At 51.3% G+C, this 13,569-nt stretch overlaps 1 protein-coding gene across 6 annotated transcripts in view; it reads left to right on the forward strand.

Moving 5' to 3' along the window:
• WDR25 (WD repeat domain 25) overlaps nt 1-13,569 on the forward strand; it is a 124,518-nt gene that overhangs the window by 96,301 nt on the left and 14,648 nt on the right. The window lies entirely within an intron of this gene.

The following is a 13,569-nucleotide window of genomic DNA, read 5'->3' on the forward strand; positions in this document are numbered from 1 at the left end:
TTATGCGACCGTCGTCACAGTCCACTCAGGACATCCTCATCCCCTCGGAAAGGAGCCTCGTGCCCTTCAGAGGCTGCCCAGCCCCAGCCGCAGGCGGCCACTCGCCTGCTTTCCGTCTCTGCGCCTGCCTGTCCCGGACGTTGCAGGCAAGGGGACCACACAGCTGTGGCCGTGGGGAGCTGGCTGCCTTCCCGGGCGCCCCGTGTTCAGGGCCGTCCACGGTGCCGCCCGCATGGTCCCTCACTCCTTCACACGCCTGGGTGACGTTCCCATGTGTGCAGTGACCATGCCGGGCTTATGCATTCACCAGTGGACAGACGTTTGTGATTAAAGTTTTGGCTGCTATGCCCTTACCGGTGTGGCTCAGTGGGTTGGGTGTCATCCCCCAAAGCAACAGGCCACCAGTTCGGTCCCCAGTCAGGGCGCCTACGAGAGGCCACCGATGGATGTGTCTCTCCCTCTCCTTCTTCCCTCCCCTCTCTCTAAAACTAACGAAATAAAACCTTTGAAAAAGTAAACAAGTTGGGCCGCTGTCTGTAGATCACGCTGCTCTGACCGTCCGTGTGCATGTTTCTCTGCGGACAGGCTTTCGTTTCTCTCAGGCTCTGCCTCGGAGTCAAGCTGCCGGCCCATGCGGTGGCCCAGTGGGCAGCCTTTGGGGGACAAGCCAGGCTGTGGCCGCCCCGCTTACACGGCCCCCGGCAGTGCCCGAGCGTTCTGATGGCCGCACCCTCAGCAACACTTGTTATCTGCCTTCCTGCCCATCCTGTCCCCACGGGCCTGTGGAGGGCGGGAGGGCCCCACAGGGCGCCCCACTGTCTCCATGAGTGGGTGTCAGGGCTCGGCGCGCTTTCGAGGCTGGGGCCGCTTCGTCTGATCAAACTGATGTGCATGAACTTGTTCATAACATCCCCTGATTATCCTCTTGGCATTTTTAGGTCGTCTCTTTCCAGTAATGATATTTGTGTCATCTTTGTTTTTTCTCGGGTGGCTAGAGACTCACCCACCTTGTTGATCATGTCACTGAAGCAGTGATTTTCTCCAGTGCTTTTCCTTCTCAACCTCGTTACTCTCCGCTCTTATTTTTATTTCCTCTTGCTTGCGTTGACTTTAATATGCTCTTCTTTTTCTAATTTCTTAAGGTGGCAGGTTATAGTGTTGATTTGAAATCTTTTTTTAATGTCAGCAATTTAATTCATTGCATTTTTCCCTAAACTACGTCCCACAGGATTTTATGTGCTGTATTTAAGTCTTCATTCAATCCAAAACCATTTTCTAATTTTATTTTCACTTCTTTTTGATCTATGGGTTATTTATAAATGTATTATTTAGTTTCTAAACATGTAGGAATTTTCCAGGTGTCTTTTTGTTAATTAATTTCTAGTTTAATTCTGTTACGGTCAGAAAACATACTTTGTATGGTTTCAGTCTTCTAAAATGTATCCGGGTTAGCGTTGCGGCCCCGGTCGCGCCCAGTTGTTCTCAACGCCCCGTGTGCGCTCGGGAGGGATCTGTGTTTTGCTGGTGTTGGGTGCCTGTTCGGTAGGTGGCCGTTTGGTCAGGTTAGGGTCGGGTTGGTTGATGGCGTCGTTTGTTCCTGTGTATCTTGCCCATTTTTTATCTACTTGTTCTTTCCGCTGTTGGTGGAGGAGTGTTGGACTCTGTGACGCAGTTGTGGAGTTGTGTGTTCATTTCTCTGTTCAGTTCTGTTATTTTTTGCTTTATGTATCTTGAAGTTGCCCCCACAGGTCCATGCGGGGGAAGGGGCTGTTCTCAGGTCAAAGCCGTTAGAGAAAGTAAGGGGGGAAAAAGAAAAGAACATTGAAGATAAAATAGCAGCTTACCTCTGTGCCGGCCGCCTCTCCATATGTGACCTCTCTTCGCAGTCAGTCTGCTGTCTGCTCTGCGCGTTCTCAGGGGCTGGCTTTCGGTTTTGTCCAGAGTTTTAGTTGTAATCCGTGGGGAGAGAGGCTGTAGGGGGCCCAGGTGGGTTTTAACCATATTTATCCTTGGCCTTGAGTTTCTCTTCTTCCTGGCAGAGGACGCCTGCCCTGCAGTTTCCACTGATGCGTCCTCTCCAGGGACTTCTCCCCGAGTCCCACTGGACTGGGCGTCCGCTTCCCTCCCAGTGGATGTGAGCTGGTGGGGGCTGTGGACACAATGGTCTTGCCCTGCCTGGCACCCCAGACTTGTGTGGGCTGGTGCGGGTCCGTGGCCCGGTTAGTGTGTCCAGGCTACGTGAGCGTACCAACCGCGGCGAGCCTGCAGCGTGACTCCGTAGAGGCTTCATAGCTCCAGGATCACGTGTGCTGTCCAAACTCATGCCTCCCAAACGGGTCGCCAGGTACAGGGGCACTGACGGCTGTGCCGATTTCAGCACGGGGCTGTGGTGGGCACCACGCCCGTGGGCAGGCTCTCCCGGCGGCCACAGCCTTTTGCTTCCGCCCTGAAGGAAGACGGGCAGGTGCTTGTGGCAGGTCTGGCACGATGCCGAGGAAGATGACGACGTGCTGAGGGGCGCTGCGCCGAGTGGTCTCTTGCGCTGCATTCAGAGGACAGGAGGGTGACGTCTGTCCTTGCCCTTGGCAGGCTCTTGCTGCATTGGGCACGTCTCTCAGGGTCAATTACAGCCGTTCACACAAACGTTTTCTTAGAAAAGTTCTGGTTTCCTGGCTCGCCCCGTTCCTTCAGTCGCTGAACATTTGCGGAGCACCCGCCGTGTGTACGACACCTTTCTGGTTTGCAGGAGTCAAAGACGCTGCAGGAAACGCCGCACTTCCAGCCCAGCCAGAGACCTCGGTGGCAGCTTTCGGTTGCCCTCCCCTTAGCACCGCAACACCTGTGCTCTCCTGTCCCGGGCCAGCACGTGAGGTTGTCCCGGTTGTCCTCGGCACACGGGCCCCTGGCCGTGGGTGGCTGGGGGTCGGCCTGCTCCTGGCATGGGGTGGTCTCCACCCACAGGACTGTCTTGCTGATGTGAACCAGGGCCACTGTGTTCCCCAGGGATCCCGATCAGATGCATCAGCCCCCGCTGGCCTGGGTGGTGCTCCTGGTCACAGGCGTTGCCCAGGGGTGCCAGTGGCACTTTCCCCTCTGCCCTGCTGCGGCTCTGGGTGGTCCCGAGTCTGTTGGGCCCCAGGAGGAGGTCCTGCCCTCCTCTCTTCTGCCCAGGGACCGGCTGCCTAGGAGACAGGCCAGCTCCTGTCCTTCTCTTCTGCTCCCTCCAGGGGCTGGAGGCAGTGAGATATGCCCAGGATTGGAGGGTGGAAAGCAGGGGGAGGGTGGCAGCCAAATGGAGGTGTGCCGGGCGCAGGGCATGCCCGAGGTCCTGCCCAGGCCAAGGCGCCGTGACGTGGCCTTTGCTGGTCCCTGTGCTTCAGCAGAGAGACAGACCCCTCCCCTAGGGCCCTGGTTACAGTTGCTGGGCAGGGCCTGGTGTTGGGGGGCTCCCACAGGCGCAGGCAGGTGAGCCCCACACCTTGTCCGGAGGAGACCTGAGCCTCTGTGCATTGCCTCCGTTGCTTCTGGAGGGTCGGGACCCCGGGCAAAGGTGTTCAGGTGCCCTGCATGGCACAGAGCCGGCCCCCTGGAGTGTGGCTGCGTCGTTAGAACCCGATTTTATTCGTGGCTCCATTGTAAAGTGAGAAAAACCAATTTCTCACTTGAGAGGATCAGCAACATGGATACATGTGTAATTGACTGTTTCTGCTTTTCTTCCCTTCCCTCGCACTCTGTGTCTGTAATTTAAAATTTCACAGTCTTCAACGTGACAGCTTCTCTGCGGGTATGTTCAGACTTGGTCTGGATCCAGCAAGCGCTAACTGAGCAGCTACTCTGTGTCCTGGGCGTGCATCAGGGCGGGGCCAGGCAACCATGTCCCCCCCTGGCCCAGCCTCGGTGTCCTGCCTGTGCAGCGGGGCTGGCCATCCTGACGCCCACGGTCGCGAGGATTGCGTGAGGTCCCACGGGAGGCCCCTGCTGCGTGCCTGGCACACAGCCGGTGTTCAGTTACTGCAACCTGCCGCCTTGTTCTCAGATGACGATCACCACAGGGTTGTGCCCTCCACGAGGTCGTGACTGTTGGCAGCTGTGAGCTTGTCTTCAGCTTTGCTAAACGCTGAGTGGAGCCGCCTGACCCAAGTGTCAGTGGCTGCTTTCGGCTGAAGATGTTCTCTAACCCAGGGCGGTAACAAGGTCCTCTCAGGCTGATCAGAGGCTTGGATAGACATCCCTGTGCCTTTGATTAATTTTTAAAAGAGAAATGAATTAATTTTTGCCTAGTAAGTATGGATGCTCAGAACATGGGGGAAGAACTGAAAGTGGGACTTCAGGAGGTGCCACAGTGGGAACCCCAACCCCGGGAGCCCCAGGCAGTTCTGGGAGGTGCAGGGAGGGCCCCCGTCTCCGCACGGACCCCTACCCTTCCACACAGCTCCGGAGAGACGGCGCCACCCCCCCCCCCCGTCCCAATCGTCTGAGGACCGGTTTTCCGCCCTCCTGGGGGAAAGGCCACGGTGGCCCTTGTGAGCTCCCACATCAGTGCCCCATTCTCTGGGCCTCGGTCTCCCCATCTGTCATGAAGGGCCGAGGTCTGTCTGGTGGCCTCTGTTGAGCAGGCCCCCGGTGTCGCTGGGAAGCGCTGAGCTGGGGCCTCATGCCTGAGTCGTCAGCCCCCTCTCCCGGGGTCACCAGCATCTTGGATCCGCGAGACAACGAGTAGCCATGGCGGGGAGGAGACTGAGGCTCGTCGCTGCCCTGAGGCCTGAGGTCACGTCTGAGCGTCGGCCGGTTAGCGCCCAGTGTGACGGCGGCTGCCGTGGCGGTGTGAGGGGAGGTCCACGGGAGACGGAGCCGACGAGTCTGCCCGGCCCCTTCCGGGGGGCTTGGCTGGCAGAGGGTTTGAGAGGATGCACAGGGGTTTTCTAGGGAGCAAGTCAGGGCAGGCATTTCGGCACAGGAACGGAGAGGCCCAGGCGCCAAGGCCTCGACAGGTGAGGGAGTGGGGACGGGTCGGGGTGCCCGGGTGCACGTGTGCACACTCGGGCGCGGGGGGCGTCGGGGGGTAGGGTGGGCCTGGCTGCCCGTCCTTAGGTGGCGGCCCAGAACTGAGCACGCCCAGGAAGGAGGCTTCAGCGACCAGGCGCCCGCCCCGGGCTCGCAGACACCCCGCCTGCAGACGGGGTTGGCCTTCAGCAAGGCTGGGAGCCGAGGCGGGCCCCCGGGGAGCCTGAGCCTCATCAGTCACCCCTCGACGGGGAAGGAAAGGTGTCCTCCCCCAGCATACGGTTATTAAAGCCCGCCATCTTTAAGCCTCATTAAGGAGCGTTAAATGCTAATGAATTTAGAGAGGGGTGTCTTGGGGCCGGTCTCCTTGGCAACGTTTGCGCGCAGGTGCTTCATAATGAGCTGTACCTATTTTAAAGTGAGCCACGAGGCCCCCTTTGATAGGCTGGAGCTCAGGTGCTGATGGGTAAGTGTGAACAAAGCTGGTGGAGGCCACGGAGATGCTTTGTGCTCTCAGAAATATCATTCTCTGGTGGTTTCTATAGAAACCACAGGCACCCAGGGAGGAGGGCTGCTGAGCTCCGGTCTCATTTACGCAGCACACGGCCACGCGGCCCCCGCCTCCCAAGGCCACCGGCGTCCCCTTGGCAGGGTGGACACAACGGGACCCATGTCTGTTTCGGCAGCTGTAATTCTGCTTCAATTAGCCCTGCCCATACCAACGGCTCGATCTCAGCGGGCCCCGCTCTGCTGATTATTTCAGGCTGGGCTGCCCATAAGCTGAATGTTTGTGGGGCTCGCTCCCCCCACCGAGCGCTCCGAAGAAAGTTGTTATTATCGAGGAACTTAGCTACATTCCAAAGCAGAGAGACTGTGCGATGACCCGCGTGGCTGGCTCCCCTTTCGACAATTACAAACTGATGACCAAGCTGCTCTTATCTAGAATCCAATCCGTTTTCCCAAGATGTTCCTCCCTCCCCAGCCCCCCTGCTCGATGATTTCGAGCAAAACCCAGAAATATGCTATTCTTCATTTATACGTACTTTTGTTTCTTTAAAAGACAAGAACTTGGAATTGTTATAATACCATTGTCACTTCTAACTGTGTGACAATAACTCCTAACATCCTCAGATATCCAATGCACGTTCAAATTTCCCTGATTATCTCCTAATTTCAAACATCCTTTAAACAATTGCCTTGTTCAAAACATGTGGTTGATAAGTCTCTTAAGTCTTGTTTATTCTATAGGTTTCTCTCCTTAGTTTTCCTTGTAACTTATTTATTGAGGAATAAATCAATTGTCTGTCTTTTGTTTTCTTGATTGCATCCCCTGTGGTGTCATTTAACCCATCCTCTGATCCCTGCATGTCTTATAAACTGGAAGTTATGTGCACGCAGACCACCACTGGGGGCTTGTTACTCCGGTGCTCAGTCTGACTCAGTGGGCTGCAGGGGCTGGAGAGGGGCGGTCCCAGGAAGCTCCCAGCAGTGCCGACGATGGCCTGTCCAGAGCCCTGTCCTGCTCTTCCCTGCTCTTCCCTTCTTTTTTCTTTTCTATTTTTCTTTTCCTTCTCTCCTCTCTTCTCCTCTCCTCTTCTCTAAGGCTGACAAAAATTCAGTTTTTAGCACTGAAAGACATGAATTTTTGAACATTAGTTGAGTATTTGAGTAATATACCACAATATATAATTATTTTACTAAACAGAACCTTAGTTTTTAGGCAATTATAGGAAAAACTTTTTTACAGTCTTTCTGTCAAGGTTTGGGTCCCTTTTTATTGGTGCAGTTGCGGCCTTCTCCTCTGCCTTTTGTTTAAAACAGACCGGTAACTTTTCCTGATTGTAAGCCAGGGATTAACTGGTGTCGTGGGTCGGAGTGTGCGGCATGTGAGGAGGGCCCCCCAGGGTGTCACCCCCTGATCATCCCTCCCTCTCCTGCGTGCCTCGGTGTGTCTCCCAGTCGTCTAAAACAGCTCGGAGTGCCGAGTGACCAACTCTTACGTTGCACGTCCCCGGGTGAGCCAAGAATTGTATTACTATGAGTGGGATCCCCTATGAGGCCCCTGGACATCTCGGGGATTGACCCCAGACACCTACCTCTGCTAGGTCCCAACTCACGTAGGGACACCCAAGAATTTGGGCCGGAAGGAGGAAGTGCCTCTTATCTTTGGAGCTCGGTCATCGTCGAAGCCCTCATGTAAATCCTATTCCTGGCTTAAAGCTTCTCTCGCTCTTACAAAATCCTGTTCGTGGGGAGACGCCACAGGGGTTGGGCAGTGAGTGCCGGTGACTGTGTTCCTGACATTGCACGGACTTTGACTTGCAGCTGGCGGGAGCCTAGTGCTCTAACCCGGTCCATGTACCAGCTTATCTTTTCATGGGAGACTTTCAGCAATGAGCGCCCTGTCGGCTATTAAGTGCTTGACCCGTGCCTGCAAAATTGTGGTGATTTACTGAACGAAAGAAGCCAAAACCGTCCTTTAGTAGGCGAGAGGCATCAAAAGCAAAACTGAAACCCCCGTCACCAAGTGCGGTGGAAAGAGGAAAGAGCCTCCCTCCCCTGTCTTAGCCGCGCTGACAGCCTTTTCCAGAAAGGGCCTGGGGGCCACTGTCCCTTACCGGGGGCTGCTGTCCCTTACCGTGGGCTGAGGCACAGCGGGATTCCCGTCCATCTCAGTGGGGCTGTCCACGATCACGGCTTATAGCCCTGCCGCCGGTTCAGGTGTCACTTTTCCTGCAGGCCCCACATTCGGGTGCCAGATAAGGCTGTCCGCCTCCAACGCCCCGGCGCGGTGGGAAACTGCCTGTCCCACAGAGGCTTCAGGATCACGGCAGAGAGAACACATTTATCCAGGACACTGTACTTTGTCTGGAGGGAGGAGAGGTGGCAAATCTCTCTAGTGGAGAAGAATATTGAACGCTTTATCCTGGTCCCTTTGATTGAGGAGGGGATTCGAGAGATACAAGGTCAGGACTTATGAATCATCAATAACCTTTCAGACGCTTGGGTTACACTTGACAGTTACAGATTACAGACATCACTGTAGGGAACACCGTGACCAGTCTGTGTCAGGGTCTGTTAAACATCCTGACGCCACACTGGCATGAGGTGCAAGGCTTCCTACATTTTTAGCTACACACTGTTTACAGTTAACTAAGAGCTAAGAGGAGCGGAGCAAGTTCTAAAGCATAGTAAGCATTCTTTAAACCCAGTTCCCGTGGGAACCCTCCGAGTGGCCTTCGGTCCTGCCTGCCTCAGCCTTCCCGGGGTTCCGGTCAAGTCTGACGAGGCCCCCAGCAGGAACCCGGCTCACGGCTTCTGGGCTGCAGTTCTCGAAACCATACAGAACGGTCCCCTCACGTCTCCCTTCTTTTCTTTTCCAGCAAGGATCTAGATAGAGGCTTGACGAGATTCAAGGATTTTTTCCCCCCAAGAATATTTGACAAGACTCAGGCTCAAGTTTTTGGCAAGAGCAGTCCGTGGTCCATGGTGCACACTTCCGTCAGGAGGCGCCTGATGTCTGGTTGGGCCACTTTGAAGGGTGTTGGATTGACCAGGGGATTCAGGCTCTGCCAGCGGGGTGGCTCCATGATGGAGGCCCCATCGGCTGGTCGTCTGACAGTCTTGGTAGTTACTGGTGACCGTTGCCTAGATGTAGGCACTCACCAGAGGTCACAAAACACTGCCGCACTCTTTAAAAAAGGCTTTGCCTTTCACTTGGTTACCGGGTGGGCAGGACAGGCAGGAGAAAGCTTGAGTCTCTTCCTTCATTTACAGGCTTTCAGAATAAAGAGCTGTTTCCCTAGCATTCTCCAAAGGTGCCAGTGAGGTGTTTTGTTTTTTTTTTTTCATTTTGTAGTAACATTATGAACTCATGGTTTATAACTAATTTGATATGTTTCCATCAGTTGTGGCTATTACTATTCCAGTGTTCAAACTGCCCTGCATTTGGTAAGTGAGCTTCCTTAAGTAGGCTCCTGAGTCTTTTTTTTAACCAACTTTACTGAGATATAACTTACACACAATTAAAGTGCACAATTTAGTTAGTGTCGACAGATGTATACGTCCACAGGGCCACCACCACACTCAAGATTCAGGACATTGGCGTCATTCGGAAGTTCCCTCCTGCCCATTTGCTGTAGGTCCGCCCTCTCCTTCAGTCCCTGGGCACTCACTGACCCATTCCGTCATTAGAGAGCAGTCTGCGTTTTTCTGGACTTTAACATAAATGGAGTCATACAGTGGGTGCTCTTTGGTGTCTTCTTTCAGTTAGCATTGTGTCTTTGGGGTTCATCTGTGTACTTGACTGTATCAGTATTCCTTTTTATTGCTGAGTAGTATTCCATTGCATGGATGTACCACAGTTTGGTTATCCCTTCACCTGTCGATGGAGATTTTGGTTGTTTCCAGTGTTTGGCTATCAGGCTGCTGCGAATGTTCGTGAACAAGTCTTATGTGGATGTACGTTTTCATCTCTCTCAGTTACACTGAGTGTAATTGCTAAGTGGTTTGGTACACGTATGTGTAAATTTATGACACATAGCCAGGCTGGCGCTAAGTGGCGACACCGTTTTGCGTTCCTTCAGTGCTCCTCGTTCCTCCCGACACTTGGTATTATTAGTCTTTCCCATTTTAGCCATTGTAGCGGGTTGTGGTGTTTCCTTGTGGCTTTAATTTCGTTTCCCTAATGATTGATGGTGTTGCGCATCTTTTCCTGAGTAGATCAACCATCTGAGTATCTTCTTTTGTGAAGAGTCTGTTCAAGTATTTTGCCTGTTTATGACGATGATGATGATGATGGTGATGGTGATGATGAAGAAGTTATGGGAGTTCTTCATGTATTCTGGGATTATTCTCTTCCGCCCCCTGGCTTTTGTGTTCTATCTAAGGGACCTTGGCCTACGTTAAGGTCACAAAGGTCTTCTATGTTTTCTTCTGTAAGTGTCACAGCTTTTTCGCTTTTACTTTTAGGTCTAGGATCATTTTGAATTAATTTTTGTGTCTGGTACGAGGTGAGGTTTATTTATTCATTTTTGTTGTGTGGGCTCCCCCATTGTTTCAGCACGATTTATTGGAAAGACATTCCTGTTCCTATGAGGTTGTTTTGAAACTTTGGCTGAAAATCAATTGGCCTTGTTTGTGTGGGTCTCAGGTCTGTCCCGTTGATTGATACGTGTATCCTTTTACCAGTCCGGCGTTCTCTTGGTTACTGTGGCTTTACAGTAACTACCGAAGTGGGAGAGCACAGACCCTCAACCGTGTGTGCTTTTTTCTTTCAGGATTGTTCTGGCTATTCCAGGTTCTTTACATTCCCATTTCTGTCGGTTTTTGTGAAAGTCTTTAGGTAGAAAAACACACATAGACCATGGAACGGAATCGAGAGGCCAGAAATAAACCTGCATGTAGACAGGCAAATCATTTTTGACAAAAACATACAATGGAGACAGAAAAGCCTCTTCAGTACATGGGACTGGGAGAATGGGACAGCCACATGCAAAAGAATGAAATTAAACTGCAGTGTGTCCCCAAGTACAAAAATTAACTCAAACGGATCAAAGACCTAAATATAAGAGCTGAGGCAGTACATTCCACAGAAGAAAACATGGGTTCTGAACTTACAGACCCTGGTCTTAGAGAGGATTTTATGAATCCGACCCCAAAGGCTAGGGAAGTGCAGGCAGAAATAAATGAATGGGACTGTACCAAACTGAAAAGATTTTGTACAGCAAAAGAAAACCACCAGCAAAACAAGGAGGCAGTCAACCAAGTGAGAGAAGATATTTGCGCACAGTGGCTCTGACAAGGAATGAATATCCAAAATATATAAGGGACTCATGCAACTCGACAGCAAACAGACACTCTAATTAAAAAATAGGCAGAGCGCCTGAACAGACACTTCTCCAAGAAGGCACACAACAGCCAACAGATACGAGAAGATGCTCAACCTCACTGGCTCTTAGGGAAGTGCACACCAGTGCACACCAATGCACACCAGGGCGATTACCCCGCCGCACACCGGTTAGAATGGCTGTCATCAACAAGACAGGCCATAACACGTGCTGGGGCGGGCGTGGAGAAAAGGGAACCCTCGTTCACTGCTGGTGGGAGTGTGAACTGGTGCCACGCCTGTGGGAAACACCATGGAGGTTCCTCAAAAAAAACCCACAAAAAAACCAAAAAGCATTAAGAATAGAGTTACCCTGTGACCCAGCACTCCTCTTCTGGGTATCTCCCCCCAAAATTTAAAAACACTTATTCTCAGAGATATGTGCACTCCTCCATCTTTCCTCGCAGCGGTATTCACAGTGGCCACGACAGGGAGACAGCCGAGTGCCCTTCGATGGGTGATGGACGGCGGAGATGTGGCCCGTAGGTACAGCGGGACACTGCTCAGCCAAAACAAGGTGAAGGGCTGCATTGGCGACAATGTGAGATTCTGACAGAGAAACTTCAGAGCCGTGTGGTCTCACTCACAGGTGGGCTATAAAACTGAGCGCAACAAATAAACAAGGACAATAAACACTCGTAGCCACACTGCGGCGGTCACCAGAGGGGCGGGTGGAGGGGACTGGAGGGCAAAGGAGGTCAAGTCCATGGCAACGGGAGAAGAGTTGCCTTCGGGTGGTGGGCGCACAGTGCCACGTTCAGATGACGTGTCACAGAACTGTACCGTTGAAATTTACGTAATTTTATTAACCAGTGTCACCCCAGCACATTTAATTTAAAAAATAAGTAACTGGCAGAGCCTGAAAGAGAAAGTTTTTATTTTGCCTCCAGTTTTTTCCAGATCAGCCCTTTTGAAAAAAAATTACATTTATGAAAGTAAAATCGACACGCAGTCAGCTGCTCATATCTGAAGTGTACAGTTTGATAAGGTTTGACACATATATACATCATGAGACCATTGCTACCATCAGATGAGTGACATATTTGCTTTTTGTTTCCCTTTCGTAAGCCCTTCCTATTGGCCCCTCGCCCCCATGACACACTTGTCTTCAGCCAGCCACAGATCTGGTCCCTTTCTCTATAAATTAGCTTACATTTTCTACAAGTTTTGTGGAAATATGGTCATATGGAATGTACTCTTGTGTGACTTTTTTCCAGCATAATTAAAGCCGTCCCTCTCTGTACCGCGGCTCACTCACCGCGGCCTTGTTGTGTCGCGGGGTTTTTAAAAATATTATATTTAATTATTTATCGCGGATTTTTCACTCTGTCGTGGGATTTTGCGGTACTGTATATGTATGTTGTTAAAGTTACGTAGGTTTAAGAGTGCAGAATATGTTTAAGAACATAAGTAGTGTTTATAAAAGTGTGGGAAAGGTTAATAAGGGACTGGGAACGGTTTATAAGTGTGTGGGAAGGGTTTATAGAGCCTTAAAATATATATAAACACTAAAATACAAGGTTCCTGCTTCGCGGATTTTCATCTATCACAGGGGGTCTAGAACAGAATACCCACGGTAAGTGAGGGAATCCTGTATTTTGGGATTGATCCACATTGTTATATCAATAATTGTTTATTCCTTCATATTGCTAAGCAGTATTCCTTTGCAAGGATACACCCCAGTTCATCTATTGGGTTGGCCAAAAAGTCCGTGTGATTTTTGCCATAAAATAAAAGACACATTTTTCATTTTCACCAATAACTTTATTGATCGGATATTTTGAGTATGTCGGCTCTCTCCCGTGTAGTAGAAGATTGATTATCCTCAATTAATGTCGCGATTTGATCACTATCCACTTCAACGTGCCTCCCCGACCGTGGAGCACTGTCCAGCCGGACATCTCCAGCACGGGACTTCGCAACTACCTTGGACACATTCGATCAGCCAAAGCACCTTCTCCATTCACTGTACAAACATATTATTGCGTTTCAGTTGTGTTTTTACCTTTCTTGAAATAATAAAGCATCACATGCCAAAAATATTGTGTATTTTCTTCCATCTTCAATATTAAAACGACTACACAAAAATTCACCAATTTTGGTTTTCTTTAAATGCACACTGATAGGACAGCTGTCACCATACAGTCTAGCAGAACTGTTTCATCTGAAGTTAAAGACAACTAACTGCTACTAGAGCCGTCGTACACAAAACACAAAACACAAAACAAACTTTTGTGGCCAACCCAGTACTTACTTACAGATAGACATTGGGTGGTTTCCAGTTTTTGGTTATTACAGATAAAGTTTCCGTGAACAGTCATGTACAAGCCTTTGTGCGAACACGTGTTTTCATTTCTTTGGGTGTTATGGCCTGAATTGTGTCCCTCCGAATCCATATGTTGGAACCCCAACCCCCAGTGCGGCTTTGTTTGGAGACAGGGCTTTAAATCGATGATTAAGGTTAAATGAGGCCGTGAGAGTGAGGCTCTCATCTAACAGGCCTGGCGTCCTTCTAAGGAGGGGGGAGACCCCAGGGCTTTCCCCGGGTGCCGCGCTGAGAAGAGGCCACGTGGGGATGCAGGCCAAGGAACGGGGCCTCCCCAGAAACTGGCCCCCATCACACCTGGCTCCAGCTCTGAGAGAAAGCAGGGGTCTGCTGCCTCAGCTCCCCAGTCGGG

Source organism: Furipterus horrens, unplaced genomic scaffold (genome assembly GCF_987537825.1).
Source record: "Furipterus horrens unplaced genomic scaffold, mFurHor1.1.pri manual_scaffold_3, whole genome shotgun sequence".
Lineage (NCBI taxonomy): Eukaryota > Metazoa > Chordata > Mammalia > Chiroptera > Furipteridae > Furipterus > Furipterus horrens.